The 22,239-nt window shown below is 33.3% G+C and overlaps 1 long non-coding RNA gene across 1 annotated transcript; it reads left to right on the top strand.

Annotated features, from left to right (window-relative positions):
* The first annotated feature begins 12,490 nt into the window (after positions 1-12,490).
* On the top strand, positions 12,491-15,104 carry LOC110871394. Its single transcript, XR_002553695.2, has 3 exons — positions 12,491-12,617; positions 13,493-13,584; positions 14,844-15,104. It is a non-coding gene; the product is annotated as an uncharacterized LOC110871394 (long non-coding RNA).
* Positions 15,105-22,239: the final 7,135 nt, after the last annotated feature.

Genomic DNA, 22,239 nt, shown 5'->3' with positions numbered 1-22,239 from the left:
GAGGAGAAGAACTAAGTTTAGTATTGAGTTCTTCTAGGTTTATATTATAGATGGTTAAATGAGAAATAGAAAACCTACACATTTAAAAAAAAAAACATATAAAATTTATTATGTAAATGGTTAAATGAGTAGAAAATAATTGAAAGAACTTACAAATTTATTAAGCCCCAAATTTAAATGTGAATTAAAATTAAAACTAAAAAACAATCAATGTTAGAACTAGTGTGACTATATGGGCCTTCATATAATCAGCTCTTTGAAAGCCCAAAGACAAACAAAACACTAGCCCAAAGACAAACAAAACACTACATTAGGAAAATAAGAAAAAAAAGATCAGTACCGGATTCGAACCCGACATAGCCAGTATGTGAAGGACTGCCGCTTCCACTGAACCATAGGATGAATTTGTTTGTACTTTTCTAACCTAATAATTATAAATATGAACTATATATTTTTTAAACAACTTTGGGCCCCTAGATATTTTGGGCCTTGTGCGGTGGCACCTTCCGCACAGGCCCAAAGCCGGCCCTGGTGTATATCATATGCAAGTTTAGGGTATAAGCTTCTATACATTTTGTTTTAAACTAAGATAGGAAGTTAATATTTACATATCCATCTCCTCTATTTCTTTCTATACATATATAGAGAGTATAGAGTAAAAAGGACGTGTGAATAAGATTTAGGCCAGTGTGAGAATAGTGAAAGCCTTAAGGTATTTCATCAAAGATGTCACGTATAAAAATATTATCAAATATCCATACTACGCAATGGAAAAAATTCACATTTTTTTGTTTAATAGTGTTACTATTTGGTAAATAGTTATAACGTTTATATGAAGATAGTAATTAATACACTATCGATTTTATTAAATTTGGTAAATAGTAGAAGAACAAGTATGTTGCAAATTGATAATATATAAATAACTAGTAGAAGCACAAGTATGTTGCACACTAAACTCCTTGCTTTTCTACCTCATATCCTTGTTTTTCTTTGGTTTGAGCTTTTCAACTTGAATTTTGTTATATGTGTTCATCTTCTCCATCAATTATTGAAGTTCTGGATTGTGTTCAGATGCACTTGAAGTTGATGCAAATCGTTTCGTTTCACTGCTCCCTTAGGGCCGTTGTGGTTCTTCCGGGTTTTCCTCACCATCAGTATCGTTCAAGTTAATTTGACAACGAGCATCTGATCCACTTAGACTGTACTCATTTATGGATGAAGTTTTGGACCTTTTCAACGATTAGTTCACCGGCGGCACCAGGGCTCACTTTTTTAGAACTTTTTACGATTTCCCAAATCGCTATCATAGCAAACGTGGTTCCTTGATTGTTCTGGTATTGGAGACACGCATGCTTCAAGATGTTGGCTTCATTCGATCCGCTTATGAGGCGGTTGGTATATAAGTTGATATATATAGAGTTCAACTTTTAAACCTTTTGCCATATGTCCATCTATTTAGATGTAAACATTGTGGTATTATCCTCGTCCCATAACGTTGTGATAATTTTTGAAGACGCGTGTCCAAAAACTTGATTTTGATTGATTATTGCCTAAAATTAATAACAAACCAATAAATATCTAGGGTGAGGATATAATGAGAAGTTTATTTTGGCTAGGAAGTGTAGGAAGCAATAGGATTATGACATGTGGCAACATTTAAAATAAAGAGCAAGGGTACTTTAGTCAATCGTATCCTTTCTTCTTCCTTCTTCTCCCCAGTAACTTCAAAACCCAGCATTTTCAAAACCCACCATCTTCAACCTTTTCTTCACTTTCTATCTCAATAATCACTACATTATAGTGAGATTTTCGTCAACAATCAATGATTCAAACACCCGATCAACGTGTTCTTCAGCTTTTTTGAAGAAAACCCAGTTTAATTTCATACAAAATCTCGTTTTTTCTCATGATTTTGAAGATAATTACTCGATCCGTTTGATTCAATCGCTGATAAGTGTTTCTATCATTCAAATTTCGTCAATCGTTGAAGAAATTGGATTCGATCCATGTAAGAAATTCTTTAATTTCAGTTTTAGGATCTGGGTTTTTGATTTAGTCGTTGCGTTTTACGATCTTGGCGGGGGTCCGGGTGCAGCGCCCTTGGTAGCAGGGTCCAAGGGGCGGCAGCCCCTAGCGGGGTCCAAGGGGCAGAGCCCCTGGCTGGGGTTGAGCTGCATCAGAAAATTTAATTTTCTGTAAATTGCCTCTGGAAAACTGCATTCGTAGACAGTTTTTTATCTCCTGCTTCCTGGTTCAGACAATTCACATACAAAACTATTGTCCTGGTTCAATGCGTTTTAGAGAGAACACTTTCTTTGGTGTTTTTAGGCCATTGCGTTTTAGAACTAAGACATTTTTGTGTGTTTTCTGGCCATTCTTTTTTTAGAAAAACACATTTTTGAAGTGTTTTTAGTCATTGCGTTTTAGGTAAAACACATTTTTAGGTGTTTTCAGTCCATTGCGTTTTACGCAACTGGGTTTTCAAAAAAAAAATTCGAAAATATAGCAATATTTTACTCGTTTTAAAGATAAAAAACGCTCGTTTTTTAGTGCAATTTTTATAAAAAAATAATGTCGTATGAAAGAGTTATTAACGTTTAAAAAATGGGGGGGGGGGAATTGGAGAAGAGAGAAACTATTGCCTTGACTTGACTAAAATGCCCCTGAACAAACCCACACGCCTCCTTTTTTTATTTCAATTTCATCCATTTAATCTTAGCCCTTGATTAAGTAAATGAATGGTCGAGATCACTTCCTAGCCTTCCTCTACACAAATAAACTTTCTATTATATCGTAACCCTAAATATCTATAATGTGATTTAATGCATAGTTATAACATACTAAACAATAAACATAACAAAAAAGGTCGTAATAAATATAAGAAGAAACCAAATATAACAAAAAATAATTTACAAACTATGGGATTCTAGGATACATCAACCCATGCTAAAGCTAGAGCGGTTTTTTCTTCGGAGCCCATTTTTGCAGTTGAAGCTTCCTTCCTTCCTTTTGTGTTTCCTTTTTGATACGAACAAAAATGGTAAAAAGGCTAATTGAAGAAGAATAGAAGAAACTTGGAGAAGAACAACTTTATCCAAACAACAATTTAACCCCTCTACTATTTAATACCTAACATTACTTCAAATATAACTTTAGACTATTAGACATTTACAGTTTAACCCCTCAACTATTTAATACCTAACATTACTCCATCCTTTAAAGATTTTTGTCTTCAAAAATTAGAACAAGGAAAAAAAATATGAAATTCATACAAACTTTGATTTGACTAAAATAGAGAACATTGGAACAAATGAAACAACAAAATGGCTTGCAACTCTTGAAGACTTGAACTTGAGTCAACACCCCAAATTCCACAATTTGATAAATTCCAATTTGCAAGCCTTCTTAACTTCCACCCAACACATAGATATATATATCTAGCACATTTTTTTTCTTGCTTTAAAGAGCTTAGGAAACTAACTTAAATTTTCAGACCAATAACATTGTAATAGGTTGTATACACATTTTATCCAATACCTTAAGGGTATACTCTATTCTAAAATGTGTTGAATCTTAATATCACTTAATTCCTTATCAGAATTCACACTAAAAGATTGACCTCCTACCTTCCTAAGTTCTTTATAGCTATCAAAAATGTCAAGAAGATAAATGTGTTTCTTTATCTTTTCATAAGCCTCCACAAGTCTCTTTGGTCTCAAGAACTTTACCCATCCCTCCATTTCAGATTTGATGTGTGTTAAAAATATGGGTTTATGTGGTATTTATATTTGAGGTGTTTTAATCTTCAATGCCAGTTGCCACACTCATGAAGAATCCATTCACGACCATGCGACGTGGTGTGTCAGTGATAGTGAGCCAGCGCGGCATGCCTACGCCCATGCCATGTGCTCTAAATGAGTGCACTTGAATGGGATATAATTTTAGGGAGCGTAAGGATCGAAATGAGCCGAGCTTGATTGGGTTTGAGGAGACTAAACTCGTGTTTAGTATGATAGGGCTCAAGTCCAGCTTCGCGACTCGAATCTCCGTGGTACTTGGCTTAAAGGAGGATTTGAGATTGCTTCAAGTTCGGATTAATAAGTTTGAATATTTATATGAATTTGTTTCCTGTTGCCAAATTTATTTCAAACATATGTATAAGCTATACAATACTGAGATTAATTTTAGATAGAAAGTGTAGAAAAATTTGAGGTTTTTTACGTATTTTCTCATCCTAAGCTGGCTTATTACGTATTTCAAAAAAAAAAAAAAACAATTACATTTTCCCCCCTAACCCATATATAATTATTCTTAGAATGACTATTTTACCATTAATAAACTATTAAAATTACTTGTAAAGATGACCTAACCTGATTATCAAAGTATGCATACCTTGAAGAACTTTCAGTTGCATCATTCCTTGCAAAGTCTATGTTGAGAGAACCTTTGGTAAGTTACAAAAATTGAGGAAATAGGTAACTTTTTTTTTTTTGAACGGCCAACAAACTCAATCCCGAGCACTCTCAGGGCACCCACTGGACAAACGGAGTACTCCGAGAGTAACCCGAGTCCACCACCAATTCCGGGGAAAACCCGATAACCCACCCGCCCGTAGGCACGACGGTGAAATTACCGGTAAAACCCGTTTGGCTCAAGGATCCAACCCAGGTTTCCCTGGGTCTCCTATCACTGCCCACCAGTGCCTCACTCTGCACCAGTGCCTCACTCTGCACCAATAGGTAACTGATTGATGATATTAGAAAGGGGAAATATGTATGTATTCATTTAATAGTTTATTAAGGGTAAAATGGTCACTCTAAGAGTAAATTTAATGAAAAAGAGAAATATTTAATATATATGGGTTAAGGAGTGGAAATATGTAATTATTATTTTTTGTTTGGGGAAATACGTAATAAGCCAGCTTAATAAGTGTAAATATGTAAAAAACCCAATTTGTTTTTGATAGTGTATCTTTTGTTTGTTTGTTTATTTATTTATTTATTAATTTTTTGTGTTTAAGGGCTTCTTTTGTAAACTATTTTCCCCCAAATCTCACATTTCTCTCCACAGTTCTTACAAACAGATTTTCTTGATGGTAATTAAAAGTTTCCTTATCATTACTGTAATGCTGGTGATAACTACTCATTTTATTTATGTTTGATTTCGTGGTATTTTTGGCGATTTATGTTGATTCTAGGTTCCGCTAGATGGATGAGATTTGAATATGTGCGTTTAACATTAAAAAACTTAACTCGCCGCTGTAATGGATTTACCCATTATAATCTTTAAATACTCCTGTTACCCAAATTTGAACTTGGGACATCCCATTTAAGAGACAAGTGTCTCTACCAAGTAGGCTATCCCACATTGGCCTTTAAATTTATTTTATGAGTTTGACACACTCTTCAACATAACTACATGTCTACATCAAAACTAATTGCAAGAATGCATCAAATATGAAAAGTTGGGCGTACCATTGTAATGATAAAGATATAATAAAATAGTATATATTATGTTATATTTGTAACTATTATTGTGTGTGTATATTTAATAATACATAATATAATAAAATTATTATATATACATAAAAATCAAGTAAATAATAAACGGAACCTAAGTTTAGGGTAGTAAAATTACTCAGCGAGTCAAGCTTGAAATTTACACTATCCGAGCTTAATTCATTTACACCAATAATCACTTGTAAAGAAGAAAGCCCAGCCAATCCGGTCTTTTAAAGTTTAGCCCAATATGGGTTTTCTCTTGGCCCAACTCCTTTTTTTTTTTTTTTTTTTTTTTTTTTTCTAAAGCATGTTTGAAGCCCAATGGTGGTTAAGCAGCCAGGGATAGCGGATAGGACCTTCTAGTTTTAGGCCTGAATGCATGATGCACTTTTTCAAAACATAAGTTGATTAACTATCAAGTAATTTATTTAACATTTTCTCTACAAAATCCTAAAAATAAAAAGTGTACAAAGACACCACGGATGACAAAATGTCGAACAAAATATAACACAATGCTGATCAAAACATAAGTTGATTAACTATCAAGTAATTTATTTAACATTTTCTCTACAAAATGTTAAAGATAAGAAGTGTACAAAGACACCACGGATGACAAAATGTCGAACAAAATATAACACAATGCTGAAAAATATAAGAGGAAAAAAGACACAATATGTCGCAAAAAAGACACAATGACGCAAATATAGAAATATAAAAGAGATAATGATAATAAACAAAAATTTTAAAATATACCACCTACAAATCCAAAAGTGAAACCTAAAATCTCACATTGTAGAGTTCGATGAGACGGTTCCAATGTCGCTTGAATGAGGTCAATCGGAGTCCGTTTGATATCCTTTATACGACTTTTTTTAGGAGTCTTTGTGTTTGATTCTAAACCTATATACTAATATATTTGTACAATTCTCTATAAACTACATCAAGTAACTTTGCTACGGCTTTTTATTTTTTATTTTTTTATTTTCTTTATAGTGGCAACCTACAAATAACAAAATTGATCAATATAATATGTAAAAACTATTCATCAGCTGAACTAGAGGGCTTGGGAAGAGAGAGGTGGTGGGTGTTGGTGACATTCCGATTAGGGATGAGCAAAAAGTATCAGGTACCGGTACTGAATTTCTTGAACCGAAATATTTTTGGTACTGACTTTTGGTATTTTCGGTACCGGTTTTTACCTTTAAATACTGGTACCGGTACCAAAGAGTACCGTATATTTTTGGTACCGGTACCTATTTTTAGGGATTTCAGTAGCTGTACCGGTTGGTTCCGAGCTCATTCATAATTCCGACCGACTAAATTTTGTATGATATACAACATTATTGCTTGCTTATTGAACTTACAACATTATCATCGGTACATTTACTGAAGTGAGTTAATATTTTTATTGTTACCCATGGTTAAAAGCTTATAGTATCAGTTTTTGTATCATAATTTGTTTTGTGTATTCAGTTATAAAATTTCCAATCATTATTTTAACGAAATACATTTCCATAGACTGTAAATAATTTCAGACCCCCATCTTTTTGGGTCGTAACCGGGCCAAGTCTTAAATATGTTTTTTTTAATACCGGGCCTTTTTTTTTTGAACGGTAAGAAAAAACGTGCCAATCATCGTGACACCGGGTGCTGTGGCCAAGGTCGACTACTCGCCTGCCACCAGCCCCTTGGCTCTCTCAGATGCGTGGAAACCCGACCTCCACCCGCCCGAAGGCACGACAGTGGAATAATCGGTAAAAACCTTGCCTCCCATCCAAGACAAACCGGCACCACCCGTATTCGCCTTCACCTGGATGCCGCAGAAAATAATGGGGAGAGCAGGAGTCGAACCCGGGTCACAAGGAACACCAAGTTTAATACCGGGCCCTTAAGCCAGTTTTGACCGGGTGGGTTCGAACTGGCAACGCGACCAACGTAGGGGTTCCGGACAAGCCTCATCATGGTCCCGAGCTTTACCTATTTTGATCTTCCCTAGTGGAAAACTCTTAATTTACATATTATGATTGAAGATGAAAAGAAGTAAAGAAAGACAGGCACTTGCTTGCCCACTAGACCTCCTTTGAAAGTAATGGTGATTTAGTTATAACAATGTACAAAAGGTATCACATATATGGTTCCTTTGATGATCTGATTTGTTTGAGTTTTCTATTCCAAACCATGTTTGTGGATGAAAGATACTTACTATGCAACAAAAAGGTGGCAGTGTCTTATGCTGTTTTTGCAAAAGTTGATTAGTCTTCAAGTGTTTTTTCATGTCTTTTTTTACCCATCTATATTCAGTTGACTTCCTTCCTTCCATCTTGATATGCCATTTAACCAAACTTCAATCCTATCACATTTCAATAATGTTACCAAAGAGATTTTAACCTACTGGTATCATGGTGTGTGAAGCGTTGTCCCTCCTCATAAGATCGAGTGCTCGGGTCCCATTATGAACATTAATGTAGAATTAGAGTGTATTTGTTAATCGTTCAAAAAAAAAAAAAAAAAAAACATTTCAATAAATATAGATATGGGTTTACTACTTAACACTTATTATCATATCACATTTCAATAATGTAACAGATTTAAAAATGTGTACAACTTAAAAGCGTGTTATAACTATGTGCAATAAACGAATATATACTTACTAGGTTATAACCCCGTGTATTACACGGGTTGAATAAATGAATTTTATATACTAAATAATAAAACAATATATTTTTAAAAACCCCCTTTATTGCACGGGTTGAATAAATATAATTTTTAAATATTAAGTAATAAAAAGTTATATCTATAACAACCATATTGTACGGGTTGAATAAATGTAATTTTATATAACAAATAATAAAAAAGTTATATTTTTAAAACCATGTGTATTACACGGCTTGAATAAATGTAATATTGTTTACCAAATAATAAAAAAGTTATATCTTTAAAAATACTCGTGTATTACACGGCTTGAATAAATATGATTTTATATAACAAATAAAGAAAAGTGTATTTAAAAAAACTAATGGATATACTCGGTACGCGATAGATATGGTGATTGCGGAGATGATTATTGAAACGAAGATACAATGGTCAAACATGTTATTAAAGAAATAAATAAGTAGTCATTTGAGTGATAAAATATAAATTATATTTAAAAAATTCGTAATAAATCTAATTTTATATATAAAGTAATATTGAAAGTTATATACAATTTGTTAAAAATTATGTAATAAAATCGATATAATAATTTTTTAACAATAAAAATAAATAATAAATAATAAATAATATATTAATACAAAGTTTGGTTTTGGTGATAAATAATTTGGTTATTTAGAAATATCTTAAATTAATAATATTTTGTAGAAGAGTTATCCATAATTAGAAAAGATTAAACTAAATAATAATTATCCATTAGATATTAAATTAAATAATATTTATTATGAGGGTTATCTATAATTATTTAGAAGAGATTAAAATAAAACAACAATTATCTATAAGAGATGGCCTAATATGATGAAAAGTGTCCCTTAAATGGTTTCTTTTATTATATAGTATAGATATAGATATATAAATAATAAATTAATATTAAATGTTATCCTAATTTATTAAAAATATAACTTTTTTATTATTTGGTATACAAAATTATATTTATTCAACTCGTGAAAAACGCGGGGTTTTTAAAAATATATTTTTTTATTATTTACTATACAAAGTTACATTTATATAACCGGTGTAATACACGAAGTTTTTAAAGATATAACTTTTTATTATTTGCTATGTAAAATTAGATTTATTCAACACGTGTAATACACGAGGTTTTTAAAGATACGACGTTTTTAGTATTTAATATAAAAAATTACATTTATTTAATCTGTGTAATACACATGGTTTTTAAAGATATAACTCTTTTTTAAATCTATTCAATACGTATAATATACGAGGTTTTAAGGATGTAATTTTTAATTATTTGGTAGATTTATTCAACCTGATTATACACAGGTTTTTTAAAGATACGATGCTTTTAGCATTTAGTATACAAAATTACATTTATTTAATTTGTGTAATACACATAGCTTTTAAAGATATAACTTTTTTTTTATTATTTGATATATAAAAATACATTTATTTAACCCGTACAATATACGGGGTTTATAAAGATATAACTTTTTTATTATTTAATTTATAAAATTACATTTATTCAACCCGTGTAATACACGGGGTTTCTAACCTAGTAAATGTAATACTGTTTACTAAATAATAAAAAAAAAGTTATATCTTTAACGGTATTGTTAATATTTTGAATAATATTTATATATACATGAACATTAATCCAACTAAGTTATCACTTCATTCAAAACAATCATAAGTTAAAAATTATTAAGTGAATGTTCGATTATAATTAAAAATAATTAGTATTTATATATACACGAACATTAATCCAACTAACTTAATACTTCACTCAAAAATCAAAATAATCACCATATACTCAAGAATTATTAAGTGAATATTCAATTTATGATAGTTATTATTTACTTTTTAATGTTCAGTTAACTAATTTTGAGTGAATGTTTGATTTATTTTTTTAAAAAAAATATTGATTTGTGCGGTCAATACTATGGTTTGTGCGGTCAAAAAGGATTTTTTATGTGAAGTAAGAGACCATGATGTGATGGAACGATTTCAAGCTATGAAAAAAGAAGAGGACAAATCTATTATGTATTTGTTTTACTTTATTTATTTACTGTAGTTTTTTTTTAATATTGTACGATTGCACGGTGAAAATTTTTTTTTAGGATACCCCTGAGTTAATATTTTAGTTCCGCCACTGCTCAAAATAATCACCATATACTTAAGAATTATTAAGTGAATATTCAATTTATGATAGTTATTATTTATTTTTTAATGTTCAGTTAACTAATTTTGAGTGAATGTTTGACTTATTTTTTAAAAAATATTGATCACGTAAATAATATGTAGAAGTTCAATTGGTATACAATATGGTGATTAAAATATTGAAAAAAAAGAATCATACGTTAATCCTAGATGTAATTAATGGATGGAAGTGTATGGTTTGATAAAAGATAGATTCAAATTTTAAGAATTTGAATGCATGAATAATATTAAACATGGATATATTCAAATTTTTATTTTGTATTTAAAATAGTATATTTTAATTAAATATAAAAAATATACATGGTCTAATATGATGACAAGTGTCCTCAAAGTGGTTTCTTTTATTATATAGTATAGATATTTAAACGGTCTATGCTTAAACTCTTATATTATTTTATGTAATATTAATCTAGAAGGGTTTTATCAACTATATCACCAATGATTTTCATTTTTGGTGGCATGTTAAATTGTAACATTTTGCATACCTAACCTCTTGTGTATAGGGATGGAAACGTGTCAACTTTAGGAAGAGGTGTAATAATCACAATATAAAAGAGTATTTGATATATAAAGTCGATGTTGGAGTGAATTTGAAACTTGGTTATGAGAATCTCAACGCCAAAACCTAACCCTAATTCCTAAAAATTCAAATCAGCACCTAATCTTCTGCTACATACCTCATGCCACATACCTCGCTGCTGCTCAAGTTCAATTTATACGGATACGGTACAATCTCCTACCTCGTCGGCTACTTCAAATCATCAATGGTACAATCTCCTACCTCCTGCCACATACCTCGTTGCTGCTCATGTTTGATTTTTAGGATCCATTTTTAGGATCCATTTTTGTGCTTCTTGATATTGTTAAGAACATTTTTAGGATCATGATTTTAGTTATGTATGGCTTTTGTTAGTAAGGTGTTGGACATGTTTTAATTAAGTTAGGATTTGTTTTTGTTGAATGCAACCTTGTAATAGTCTTGAATTCAGTTTTTTTTTGTGTTGCTACACATGTTTTAATTTCGGTGCTGAGAAAAACCGAGCGTAAATGATCCGCTCGATTCAAATTCAATCCAAGCACGAGCATCACTTTTGTGCTCGGTTTTGCAAATTCGATCCGATCGGATCAGATCGGTTGTAATTCAATCCGAGTACGAGCAGACCCTCGCTCGGATCGGATCGGCTCATGAACACCCCTACTTGTAAATAACAAACAACAACATATAGGGGTATTTAAAGAGTTAAGGAATGGATGATAAAATCGATTTTTCGATGATTGAGATATGTTAACTAATCCCATGATGTTCTCTCTTTCATCATCCGATTGAGAGTTTCTCCACTAGCGGTCTCCTAAAATACTAAATCCAGTAGCGATATCCGTTATACAATTGTCTTACTAAGCAAAGGTAATGATCACCTTGTACAAACGTCTCACTCTTCTTAAGGAAGTGACCGCCTTCTGCCTCTCACTATTCTCAATGTGGTAGTGGTCAACACCTTCTCTAATCACTAAACAGACTTAGTGATGATGCCCCTTTCAAATGTCTCACAACTACACTAAACAAGCTCACAATACAATGCTCATTCATAAGAATGAATAATGGTTTAGTTGTGGAATAACTCTTCTATTTCGCTCTTGATTTGATCTTGATCTTGAATCCCTTTTGGATTTGAAGTTTGAATCTCAAAGGAATTAGAGAGATTTAACTTAGAGTAGAGCAAGCAAGTTGGTCATTCGAATTCAGGGGATACTTATATATAAGTTGATATAGAACCTAATTCACATGTTATGACGTAGAATTATGTAAGTTGAAATAGGCATTTCTATGTATTATCTAAGTTGATATAGAGTTACAACAACCAAGTTGATATAAACTAATACCAAGAGGGTAGTGTATATAACATCCATTCATCCTTCAAATTTGTAACACCCCAAAAATATTTGCTAGACATAAGTTAAAATGTTACGATAATAGGGTAGTAATTTAAGTTAATTAAGTGGTGAATATGGAGGGACTAAAGCTGTAAATGCCCAAAAGTTTAGATAATAAAATGTTAAATGATTAAAACCCACACACAACTCATGTGTGGGGTTCTGGACGATCGAAAGGGAGGAGCAAGGAGGGGTGAAACCCTAACTTCACAAAATCCACAAGAATTACTAATAATCTTAAGGAAATCGATAGAATAATCATCAAATTCTAAGCTCCTACACCTGTTCTTTAAAGTGGTAAGTTCAATTTTGTGATTTTCTAAATTGTATGAAGTGGGTCTTGACCCAAGCATGAATGCATGGCATAGGATTCGTGAAATTTGGTTAGGATTAAGGATTAGGATAAGAATTATAGCAGAAATTATGTTTGAATTGGGATGGTTGTTGTGATTTTAGCAAAAACCCGCTTGTTAAGAAGCTAGTAATTGTAGGATGATGGAATGAGATCATATAACTAGAACTTTGATTATGAGCTTGATGTGATACATGAATGATGAATAAAATTTATGTAGGATGGAGTAATTATGTAAATCCGAATGAATATGAATGTTGTATGATGATAAACTAATAAGAATGTGCCTTATAGTCTTGTACCGAATACCATGATTATGATGCTTACAAGGTGTTTGATGAAATGCCTAAGAGAACAAATTTTTGAAATTGTATGAAAGTTGTGGGTAGGTATGTATAGAAAGTGTTTATGGTGTAGTCGTTAACAAGATAATATGTGAAGTGTGCTTTAGATGGAGTCCATACGAAAATTCGGATTTGAATGAATGATTTGGTAAAATCATGCATTAGGGACTTGTACCTTGTGTTTAAATGGTGTGATACTCACCATGTATTTAATGCGCTTGATTTATAGTAACCAAAAGTGAATGTGTACGAATGTGAAACGAATAGTTTATTAATAAGTAATGATGTCGGAGTTATGTTGTGTACGTATCTATGATAATAAGTTTGAAGTAAATGTTGAACAACGTGGTTGTCGGTTCATGTTTTATGCGTGATAAAGTTTGACTATTAAAAGTTTATGTAGCTAAGAGTTGAAAATGGATGTGATATGAATGATCATGCGTGCTAACTATGAAATGGGTATAATGATTTGAAAGGATAGGAAACCAAAATTGACATGGACTCAAGTATGGAAGGCTATCGGATTAAGAGGAAATGAGGAAGTTATGCACAAACTTGGACGCACAAGGTAAGTGATTTCCATAATCACTTCTTAATTTGTTTAAGTAGTATAATGTTTAATTATTAAGTTCATATGAAGTTGAGGTCAAATCAATATATTATTTTGATGAATGCATGAACGGGTCGAAAAATTAGTAGATGAATAATAAGCCGAACATGTACAAGTTAAGAAATTCCTTAACTCGGATGTTGGATTTCAAGTTCACATGATAGAATGTTAATTTACAATCATGTAGGAAGAAACGTGACGCAAAACGGATGAAAAATGAGAGAGTTATGTCCGTTTCGGTAAGAATTAATGGCTAGGAAAAATGCAGAGCTGACACGGCCGGGTGGTGAGCTGACACGGCCGGGTGAAGGTTCTGTGAAAAATATTATTTAGGTGATTTATGCATCGTAGGCTTCGGTATATTATCCATGGACTACGGTGGGCCTCCCAAACATGATTTCGAGTGTTCCTTTGACGATTATAAGTTGTACACCCAAGTCTAAGCCTCATGTAATTTATATAAGAGTATGAGCCACTCGCTCTGTAGTGTTGTCACACAAGATAAGCACGCCGCCCGCCTGCTGGCCGGGCGAATCTAAGTTCTCTTCCTGATAGATGTATGTAATGATGACTAGGGAGGTGTGTTAATTAAGTTAAGAGAATAGGATGGTATGTAGGTATGAACAATTAGAGTCATGGTGAGTTTAAGTCGTATAAACTAGTACGCGTGATGTGTATAGAAGATATATATATATATATATATATATATATATATATATATATATATATATATATATATATATATATATACGTATGTACATAATTATGCAAAAGGCGTACATTGTGTTGTAGTTAAATAGATGCATATAAATGGTTGGTGACCTTTTTACGAAGATGTAGTACTTGAATATGTTGAGATTACGGGTTTGCTAACCAAGTTATTATTAAGTATGTTTGAAAGTGCAGGTTTACGAATGTCGGACTTTCGAAGTGTTGATATAGTAATGAAATGATTGAATGTTGGAAGGATAATCGGGGTGAGGTAACTTAAGCGGTTAGAATATGCTATGGACGTTTTAGTTTATACAATATTATATGTTTGGTCGTCACCATCTACTAACAGGTTAGTTGTATGAGAGTATATGTCATACCCATTTTATTGGATAATTGAATGCGTAAGAGAAATGAAAGTACGTACATGAATGGAACTGAAATGACGGTTTTATAAGCAAATAAGTATAACGAATAACTTTTTAAAGCTTTGTTGTTGAATGTAGGTGAATCCTCAATTTTGGCGACTTGGAGAATCGGAGCGAGCGCGAGTTCATATTATACCATACCAAACGCTTCCGCTAGCTTGTTCAAATGTTTTTTTTCCCAAAATTTGTTGTATTGGTTTTTAGTATTATCTTGTTGAACGAATTGTAGAATTGTATCTAGTTTGTTTATGTTTAAAACAGGGGTATGCTCGCTTTATGGACGGGTCATGCCCAAATTTTGTTAAAATCATGTGTTAATGTTACTAGCGTTTTTACCTTTTAAGTTGTGAAAGATTTGTACATTTTAGAAGTTTATGTTTCTAGCGCCTTCTTAGATGTCATTTCTTCTGAACGCAAATACGGGCGTAACAAGTTGGTATCAGAGCCTAGGGTTGAGGGATTCGAGCAAGAGTATCAGTGCTTGAACTCAAACCGATGGCTCGTGCAAAAGTGTGCTCGCTCCGAGATCGCCAATGAGGTAAAATTTTAAATTTTCGATTAATATAAGTATGTATAGTGTGTTACGGTATAAGTTTTAAGGTTCAAGTAGGTTATGGGTGATAAAGCATGTAAAATAAGAAGTCCCGGGACCCGTGTAGCTGAAAACGGACCCGGTAAATGGTCGGAACACTCAAAAGAAATTCAGTAGCGTTTTAGCAAACGGGAGGCCGTCGCCGACGGGCTCCTGGCCGTCGCCGACGCCCCCCTTAGTCCCGACGCCCTAAGTGTCTACCGACGGGCAAAAGTGGCCGACGCCACATTCCAGGACCCGTCGCCGACGGGTGTAAGGCCGTCGCCGACGGCTTGTGGAGTAACAATCTGCTGAAAATTTTATTTTTGTATTATTTCACGTTCCGAGTTACCGGGTTGTCCAAAGGCCCATTCGAATGTTTATGTAGGGTCCAAATAATGCCTAATAAGATGTATCTAACCACAATTAGTGGTTACGATGGAAAGAAACTTGTAAAGGCCTTGTTTTCGTACTTTGAGCTTCTAAAATGTCTAAAAGCTTAATGAATGTTCGTGTAAGATCTATATAAGGCCTAGTACGACATATGTGACCACGATTAGTGGATAAGATAGACGGAATATGCTAATCATTTATTTATATGCTATTTATAAGGTCAGGAGCACGCGGGTTATGTGAAGGGTAAGCGCAATTGTTCGGAAGGAATGATCCGTGAATGTGGTCTAGGACCGGCATCAAGGCAAGTAATAAGACGAATTGACCCCTGGTACGTATACTAAACGCGTTGATGTATGAAATAGTATAATTAGGCAAGTGAAAGAAAATTCTAAACGAATATAACAACGACATGGTAAAGGAGTTTTAAAAATGTAACACGTGCCGAAACTTAATTCTTCGGGCATGACGTGGCGATTAAGCAAAGACACGAAACTAGTACGTGGATGGTGTACCTGGCCAGTACACAAGAAACGTATGACGTTCGTGAGACCGTGATAATTGTTACATGTATGTCCGTTAGAATTGGGTAGCAGGTGGGCGTACGGGTGAAATGAGTAGTAAGACTCTTGGGAGATTGAGAGTACTACGTAAGAGTAAAAAGTGCAAGTGATAAGAATAAAATGTTGAATCCGTAAAAAGTACGGACCAACAATGTATGAATGCAATGCTTGAATCCGTGAGACGGATTCAAGGAATGAAAGATACGAATGCAATGCTTGAATCCGCGAGACAGATTCAAGGAATGAAAGATACGAATGCAATGCTTGAATCCGCGAGACGGATTCAAGGAATGAAAGATACGAATGCAATGCTTGAATCCGCGAGACGGATTCAAGGAATGAAAGGCATGAGTGCAATGTTCAAATCCGCGAAGCGGACTTAAGGTATAAAAAGGCGAAAACTAGTTTACATAATAAGAGTCAATAGTTTGACCATGATTGCGTCAAACAAGTCATATAAGTAAATGTAATGCAAATGAACAAAGGAATGATAAGAAGGAAGATATACGAATGTGAAGTGATTACATACCAAACAAATAAATGTTCCTTTAGTGATATGATTCAGTTTATGTTTGAACTCCTATATGTATATATATGAATATATTATGCAAATGCATTTCGTACAAGAATGGTCGAAAGGACAAATGGGTCATACGGGTCAGATGGCGATTGCCATTTGAACTCGGTAGCTAATGTTTTGATTGTTAAGTTTTATACTCATAGGTAAGCTTGATGAATAGACGCGCAATGTCACTAATCGGAAAGGAACAATTACCGTAAGGTATGGATAATGAATCAATGGAATTTATTTCCCTCAGGTACGTATAAAAAGGGTTGTAACTGTAGTATGAGGTTATGACTCGACTAGAGAGGGATGCGTCAGAGTAGAATATGTATATACAAACCGTAATGAAAAATGTGAAGTGAACTTCTAAATGTTCGTAATGATCGTCAGGTGGTATTGAACCTGAATGCTCATAACTGTGGAAATTCTGATAGAATATAAGAGACGGCAAGTATCGTTAAGAAATGCTAACTTTGATGCTCGGCTTGTTGGCCATGTTCATTTGAACAAAATATTGTAGAAAAGATACGCATGGCATGTATAACAATAGTAACCATGGAAATAATACTTAGTCTTTGAATTAAGTACGGATAAGTAAGTTGAAGAAGGGTGACTTTGATTTAAATAATAAGTCTTTGAATGATTATAGTATGCATATGATAATGTATTGACCCCCCCCTATGAGTTTAAAGGTAATCAAAAGTAATGATAGAAATGGAATGTTTGGATGGCTCGTGGTGAACAACATGAAAGATAGCATAGGATGTATGAGCAGTATGAAATAAACCGATTTATTTTGATTAGTAAATATACGAATGTAATATGCTTAAATAGGATGTTAGAAACAAGCCATAGACTTAGTTTGTATGATTAATAACTGTATGCACTTGGAATAAATTCGATGAATGAAGCGCTAGTGATGATATGTGCTAGGAGATAGCATTATAAAGTGAAGACGACACTAATAAGAGCTCGGGATCAGATTCTGACCTTAATGCGAATATGAAAGTAATTTACTTGATTTAAGAACGGAGGGACAATGCGTAGAAAGACGTTTATGAATGAATGAAACTCTTGCCAAGATCTCGAATGCATCCCTGTGGTAGTAAGCATTGTGAATGAAAAGATAAAAGAGTAGGAGTACAATTGGTCCGGTTGGAATGAGAAAGGTTTTGGGGACGAAACCTTCTTTAAGGGGGGTAGACTTGTAACACCCCAAAAATATTTGCTAGACATAAGTTAAAATGTTATGATAAAAGGGTAGTAATTTAAGTTAATTAAGTGGTGAATATGGAGGGACTAAAGATGTAAATGCCCAAAAGTTTAGATAATAAAATGTTAAATGATTAAAACCCACACACAACTCGTGTGTGGGGTTCTGGACGATCGACAAGGAGGAGCAAGGAGGGGTGAAACCCTAACTTCACAAAATCCACAAGAATTACTAGAAATCTTAAGGAAATCGAAAGAATAATCATCAAATTCTAAGCTCCTACACCTGTTCTTTAAAGTGGTAAGTTTAATTTTGTGATTTTCTAAATTGTATGAAGTGGGTCTTGACCCAAACATGAATGCATGGCATAGGATTCGTGAAATTTGGTTAGGATTAAGGATTAGGATAAGAATTATAGCAGAAATTATGTTTGAATTGGGATGGTTGTTGTGATTTTAGCAAAAACCCGCTTGTTAAAAAGCTAGTAATTGTAGGATGATGGAATGAGATCATATAACTAGAACTTTGATTATGAGCTTGATGTGATACATGAATGATGAATAAATTTATGTAGGATGGAGTAATTATGTAAATCCGAATGAATGTGAATGTTGTATGATGATAAACTAATAAGAATGTGCCTTATAGTCTTGTACCGAATACCATGATTATGATGCTTACAAGGTGTTTGATGAAATGCCTAAGAGAACAAATTTGTGAAATTGTATGAAAGTTGTGGGTAGGTATGTATAGAAAGTGTTTATGGTGTAGTCGTTAACAAGATAATATGTGAAGTGTGCTTTAGATGGAGTCCATACGAAAATTCGGATTTGAATGAATGATTTGGTAAAATCATGCATTAGGGACTTGTACCTTGTGTTTAAATGGTGTGATGCTCACCATGTATTTAATGCGCTTGATTTATAGTAATCAAAAGTGAATGTGTACGAATGTGAAACGAATAGTTTATTAATAAGTAATGATGTCGGAGTTATGTTGTGTACGTATCTATGATAATAAGTTTGAAGTAAATGTTGAACAACGTGGTTGTCGGTTCATGTTTTATGCGTGATAAAGTTTGACTATTAAAAGTTTATGTAGCTAAGAGTTGAAAATGGATGCGATATGAATGATCATGCGTGCTAACTATGAAATGGGTATAATGATTTGAAAGGATAGGAAACCAAAATTGACATGGACTCAAGTATGGAAGGCTATCGGATTAAGAGGAAATGAGGAAGTTATGCACAAACTTGGATGCACAAGGTAAGTGATTTCCATAATCACTTCTTAGTTTGTTTAAGTAGTATAATGTTTAATTATTAAGTTCATATGAAGTTGAGGTCAAATCAATATATTATTTTGATGAATGCATGAACGGGTCGAAAAGTTAGTAGATGAACAATAAGCTGAACATGTACAAGTTAAGAAATTCCTTAACTCGGATGTTGGATTTCAAGTTCACATGATAGAATGTTAATTTACAATCATGTAGGAAGAAACGTGACGCAAAACGGATGAAAAATGAGAGAGTTATGTCCGTTTCGGTAAGAATTAATGGCTAGGAAAAATGCAGAGCTGACACGGCCGGGTGGTGAGCTGACACGGCCGGGTGAAGGTTCTGTGAAAAATATTATTTAGGTGATTTATGCATCGTAGGCTTCGGTATATTATCCATGGACTACGGTGGGCCTCCCAAATATGATTTCGAGTGTTCCCTTGACGATTATAAGTTGTACACCCAAGTCTAAGCCTCATGTAATTTATATAAGAGTATGATAGATGTATGTAATGATGACTAGGGATGTGTGTTAATTAAGTTAAGAGAATAGGATGGTATGTAGGTATGAACAATTAGAGTCATGGTGAGTTTAAGTCGTATAAACTAGTACGCGTGATGTGTATAGAAGATATATATATATATATATACGTATGTACATAATTATGCAAAAGGCGTACATTGTGTTGTAGTTAAATAGATGCATATAAATGGTTGGTGACCTTTTTACGAAGATGTAGTACTTGAATATGTTGAGATTACGGGTTTGCTAACCAAGTTATTATTAAGTATGTTTGAAAGTGCAGGTTTACGAATGTCGGACTTTCGAAGTGTTGATATAGTAATGAAATGATTGAATGTTGGAAGGATAATCGGGTTGAGGTAACTTAAGCGGTTAGAATATGCTATGGACGTTTTAGTTTATACAATATTATATGTTTGGTCGTCACCATCTACTAACAGGTTAGTTGTATGAGAGTATATGTCATACCCATTTTATTGGGTAATTGAATGCGTAAGAGAAATGAAAGTACGTACATGAATGGAACTGAAATGACGGTTTTATAAGCAAATAAGTATAACGACTAAATTTTTAAAGCTTTGTTGTTGAATGTAGGTGAATCCTCAATTTTGGCGACTTGGAGAATCGGAGCGAGCGCGAGTTCATATTATGCCATACCAAACGCTTCCGCTAGCTTGTTCAAATGTTTTTTTTATCCCAAAATTTGTTGTATTGGTTTTTAGTAGTATCTTGTTGAACGAATTGTAGAATTGTATCTAGTTTGTTTATGTTTAAAACAGGGGTATGCTCGCTTTATGGACGGGTCATGCCCAAATTTTGTTAAAATCATGTGTTAATGTTACTATCGTTTTTACCTTTTAAGTTGTGAAAGATTTGTACATTTTAGAAGTTTATGTTTCTAGCGCCTTCTTAGATGTCATTTCTTCTAAACGCAAATGCGGGCGTAACAAAATTGAAGCTAAGGTTTATCTATCTAAGAATCCATATTTAATCCCTACTACTTGATTGCATTATTGTTTACTATTATGACTAAATGTGGTTGTTGTTCCGAGATGGAACAAGTGCTCTATGAATAGGGGAAAATTAGGATGTGTGAATTAGGTTCTATATCAAAAACTATTTATTTATATGAGTAAATCGCCAAAATCGTCCTTGAGGTTTGGGCGTGTTTGCCAATTTCATCCAAAACAACTTTTTATACCATATTGCCCTTCACTTTTGGGATTTTTTGCCATTTTTATCCAAACGTCTAATTTGGATTATTTTTTCTGGCAACTTCTTTTATACCATTTGCTTTTTTGTTTGTGCATCTATGGAGTTTGTTTCCATAAGTAATTAGTTTAGTTGAGACCACACATTACAATTTGGCGTGTTATCTTACACTTACCATTTTTGGCGTTTAGCTTTTTGTGTGTTTTATAAATTTTCTTTTAACGCGTTTTAACAAACGTCTTGGCGTTAATTATAATATGTCAAGGCATTATGATAAATAATAGTTCGTCATATTATTAGAACATTCATTTTAGGAAAACAAGCAAATAAAACATTTCAGAAAAACACCAGAAAACAACTAAAATTCATTATCAGATGGGATTACGTTCGAGAAGTGCCCATCACTCCCCTCTTCTTCTTCTTCTTCTTCTTCTTCTTCTTATTCCTCACCAAAATGCACATCTTCGTCTTCAGTTTTAATGGCGTCCTCGTGCTCAAGTGCTTGACGCCTCCATTGAAACATTGCCTCCAACGAAGCCACTGTTGGGATTATCTCAGCGTTTAAACATCTTGCATTTCATAACTATTCTATAAAAACAAGTCCCTGTTCAGTTAGTGTCACACCCTAACCGATGGCAGAAACATAAGAGTGAGACGAAAATGGGATTACTCGAGACTTCATAATGTGCTAATGTGACAGTATTTAAATAAACCGTATTTCAGTTCATTCTAAATAGAAATACATTGTCTTGGAAATCAAAATACAACATGTTTGTCACTTAAATATAACGAAAATACATAACAATAAAATTTGGTGCATTTCTAGTTTGCCCTAAGTATCTTGCATATCATCGTTATCAAATTCCTACAACATGTATTCAAATAAAATCAACACAAAGGTTGGCGAGTATACAAGTTTGGTTCTACATAGCGTATATTAGAAGGGTTCTCAAATCCAACATGGCAATTCATATACTAAGTTAAATAACATACTAGGATGCACAACCTAAGTGTCAAACCAAAGATTCCACGAGCGTAATCTTGTCAACATAACAAGACCGTTTATGATTGAATACTTAAGATAGACCACAAACGGGCGGTGTGCTACTCCTATAGCGCTATACATGTTAAGTTAGGCTAGCGAAGTTAATGATA

Source organism: Helianthus annuus, chromosome 8 (genome assembly GCF_002127325.2).
Source record: "Helianthus annuus cultivar XRQ/B chromosome 8, HanXRQr2.0-SUNRISE, whole genome shotgun sequence".
NCBI lineage: Eukaryota > Viridiplantae > Streptophyta > Magnoliopsida > Asterales > Asteraceae > Helianthus > Helianthus annuus.
The sequence above is the reverse complement of the archived record's forward strand: the minus strand, read 5'-3'. Positions and strand labels throughout refer to the sequence as shown.